The sequence below is a fragment of the Esox lucius genome, chromosome 5, assembly GCF_011004845.1.
Source record: "Esox lucius isolate fEsoLuc1 chromosome 5, fEsoLuc1.pri, whole genome shotgun sequence".
Classification (NCBI taxonomy): domain Eukaryota; kingdom Metazoa; phylum Chordata; class Actinopteri; order Esociformes; family Esocidae; genus Esox; species Esox lucius.
In genome coordinates, this window is record NC_047573.1 from 23,112,351 (window position 1) to 23,116,427 (window position 4,077).

Consider the following 4,077-nt stretch of genomic DNA (forward strand, 5'->3'; position numbering starts at 1 on the left):
TGTATTTCAGTCCAGCAAAAAAGTTGGGTGTGGGTGTGAGGGTTTTGGCTGACAGAGGCTCACTGTCTGTGAGAGACAATTGGCTCTCTATGGAATACGCCAACTCAAGCAAGTAAAATATCCATCATTACAACACAAACAACCAAAATGCTGTCCAGGGTCCTCAAAACCAGCAGCTCGGTTGGACAGACACCCACCCAGTCCACACTGCCGTCACAGCTGGTGTCCAACATCATGAAGATGATGTCCACAACTTCATCTTCAGTGTCACCCATGACCTTCTCGGTCGCCTCAATCCCAATATATGTTCATTTCAGAGATTAAAAGGAATGAAAAGGATGAGGGAGAGAGATGAGGGGCATTTGAATAGTACAGCATAGGCTAAAAGAGTATAAGAGACATGAAGTCTATTTACCTCCCTCACCAGCGGTGTCTGCCTCGTGGAACATCGCCTCACTGCGTCGGAGGTTCTCCTCGATAATCTGGTCTTCCGCAAGACCCTGGTTTCTCTTCTCAACCCCCACTAGAAAGCCACTGTTCGTGCACCCGCTGTCAGCAGCAGCGTTTACAGCAGGGGCCTGTGTAGAGGGGGAGAGGCATAGCAGAACATCTTTTAGAAGAACCTGTAAGCCTGACAGAATAGCAAGCCAAGAAGAGCAAAGCAGATGGATCTGTTTATACCTGGGGTCCATTTGGTGTCAGCTTCTAGTAAAAGACCTGGAAGTAATGCATGGGCACAAAACGTGATCCATATATCCAGACTGATGCAGAATGATCACACTTCGATTAAATTCACATATCTGGCCTCTGTAGATACCTTTTTTTTTTTATCATTTGTTAGTTTTTTAATGGCTGAAAAACATGAGTTTCATAGTGTCACAGAGTGATTGGTATTCCAGAGGAGTAAAATGTAATGGCAAAGAGTGGGGGAAAGATGCCATTGGGGAATTCTCATGAATCTCCCCATTGACCCTGAGCAAAATTAGGCTACATCGATTTTTTAAATAAATTCTACACTTTGCTGGGTTAAAAACATTAGTATGATGCTTGTATGGATGTCAAACCCAACGTATGTTAATGTCATTGTCAACCATTCCCTGCATTAGAGCTAAAAATTGCTTTTACAACATACACTAACTTTGCTATCACCTGTTCGAATGGCCACCACCTCTGCCTGTTGTCTTTTGTTAACATTTTGTTGTATGTTAATATACATATTCACTCTTCTTTCCAGCATTGACCTTTGTCAGTAACTAATTGATGGATTAAAATGCACTTGTAAACCGTGTGGTTGTTTCACCTAGTTATTTTAAAATGTATGCATTTACTGTAAGTTGCTCTCAATAAGAGCATCTGCTTAGTTACTAAAATGTAAATCAAGGGGACAGTCAACATATGTATTATATTGGATATCTTCAGTCTTTCGGCAAGTCATAAGGAATTTAACAGACACCCACCAACAAGAACTCCATGATGGGCTTCTTGTCTGCAGCACATAACTTTGTCATCCATTAAATGTATTTAAAATATATGAAATATTTATGCATTAAAATACTAGTCTGTTCTGCTTTACCAAATGGGCCCAAATCAATCGCAAAGTGAGCAATGTCTTTTATCAAAAATTCTCATGAGAAGACTTTTGTATTGATGGATAAACTGATCAGTTGGCACAAAGATTGAATTATAAACTTGATTTGTTAAACATAAGAACAGTACAGTAAAGTTTACTTTATTATGAAGATAATTTTAGTAAAATTTTCAATAACTATATTTTTCCAAAATACAGTATCCTGTCTTGCAAGGTATTGTTCCGACCTCTTAGTCCTAATAACTGACATTTTCAAAATTTTTCCAGTGGTTGTGAAATTTTTTGTAGTGGTGGCATTTTTCTTAGTGTCTGCAGATATTGCTATAATTATTCATGAAAATTACTGCAAGAGGGTTCATCACTGATTATACCCATGACATCACATACTTCGCAAGAGTGCCACCTGCCGATATGATTTGATGGTACACATTCATTTGCGCATATATACAGGTTACCCGTCATGCACCTCACATGGAATCGTTTTCAATTTGTTTTACTGTCACAGTTTAAAAAAAAAGGAAAATAATTAAAAACTCTATTTCTCTCAAATCCGCGGTTATTTTAGGACACGTTGAATAGGTCACGATATTTGGTTACACCCAAGATTTCAATGTTACCGCTACTAGGAATGTCATGTCCATGAATGGCTTCACTATTTCACCGTTCAAACTGCAGTACACTCTGGTTTCTCTTCAGATCGCATAAATCTTTCGCCTTTTACTAAAGATTTCCGTGGAGAGGAACATTATGAGTATCAACAAATTTTTTGATGCCCTGCCTTACGGCGGGGCTTCCTTTGTTTGTATAAAAAAAAAGAATTTGAGCGTAGGTAACATGTTTAATGCTCTTCACGCCCACTGTTTGACAGCGTATGAACATTCATTATTACCCCTTTTAATATTCTGTGTAACAATTGTATTATATCTTCTGTTTTCGATATTCTTTGGCAATGTAAACATATTTACAATGTTCCAATAAACGTCTTTAAATTAAAATGATGTTAATATTAAAAATGTTTAAACTTCATTGATACATTATTGTATATATTAAAGAACTAATGACATGTATATAAACACAGAAGACTACAGGTGCTGGTCATAAAACTACAATATCATCAAAGAGTGGATTTATTTCAGTAATTCCATTCAAAAAGTGAAACTTGTATAATGTATACATTCATTCCACACAGACTGATATACACTCACCTAAAGGATTATTAGGAACACCTATTCAATTTCTCATTAATGCAATTATCTAATCAACCAATCACATGGCAGTTCCTTCAATGCATTTAGAAGTGTGGTCTTGGTCAAGACAATCTCCTGAACTCCAAACTGAATGTCAGAATGGGAAAGAAGGATCATTTAAGCAATTTTGAGCGTGGCATGGTTGTTGGTGCCAGACGGGCCGGTCTGAGTATTTCACAATCTGCTCAGTTACTGGGCTGCCCCCTCACAGGGTGTGGGAAAACTAATGGTAAGCCATCCATATAAACCATATCATTGCTCAAAAAATTAAGGGAACACGTAATCATCACAGTATAACACCAAGTCTATTAAACTTCAGGGATATCAATCTGTCCAGTTAGGAAGCTTAAGCGATTGTGAATCAGTGTCACCTGTTTTGCTGCAAGTGAAACTGACAACAGGTACACTGGAGAGGTAACCGTATAGCAACCCCGCAAAAAGGGAATGGTTTTCCAGATTCTTCTTTAGTTTTGTGTTTTGCTAGTGTCCTTGTCACTACTGGTAGCATAGCATGAGTCAGTACCTGCAGCCCATTCAGGTTGCACCTGCCCCATGTCTGACAATTGTTGATCAGGACATCTCTTTGGACCTTCTCACAGATGTCCCTGTGGATTTTCTCTTTGGATTTTTCAGATTTTTATCAGCATCCACTTCTTTGAAATAAACTTCTTTAATTGTATTACATATATCTCTCATTTATTTTATTGATATTGGTATCAATATGGAACACAAGAGGGGATAGTGTAATGTTGAATCTTGTCAATGTGAAAGTGACTGTGGTGAAAGGTAAGATAAAAAGTAAATGTGAAAAGTAATGTGAAACTCCACATGAGAAAAGTAATGTGAAATGTCACATGTGGAATACTTTAGTAAATCACATGTGAAGTGTCTAAAAACCACATGTGATTTTTATCATGTGAAATTCAGCCAAACAGCCAAAACAGCCAAACAGCCTGTGCAAATGATGTCCGTGATTGTAGGTGTCTTTTCCAGTAACTTATTCATTCAAACGTCATGGAAGACTGAAATCAGCCTGCGTTGTCTGACCTTTGTACTTTGAAACTACAATAAATTTGCCATATTTATTTTGTGCCAAATTTCATGTTTTGAAGACCCTACTAGAAATTAGCATGTAATTCAGTGCATTTCTTTATTTTCTGTGAAGTTTAAACAAATTACTAAAGATAATTAGACCTCTGCTCTGTCTGTGATGTTGAAATATGCGCCAAAATATATACGATG

General features: G+C 37.5%; 1 non-coding gene across 1 annotated transcript; it reads left to right on the forward strand.

Moving 5' to 3' along the window:
- The first annotated feature begins 2,264 nt into the window (after nt 1–2,264).
- On the forward strand, nt 2,265–2,380 carry LOC114839396. Its single transcript, XR_003781866.1, has one exon. It is a non-coding gene; the product is annotated as a U5 spliceosomal RNA (small nuclear RNA).
- The last annotated feature ends 1,697 nt before the right edge of the window (nt 2,381–4,077 follow it).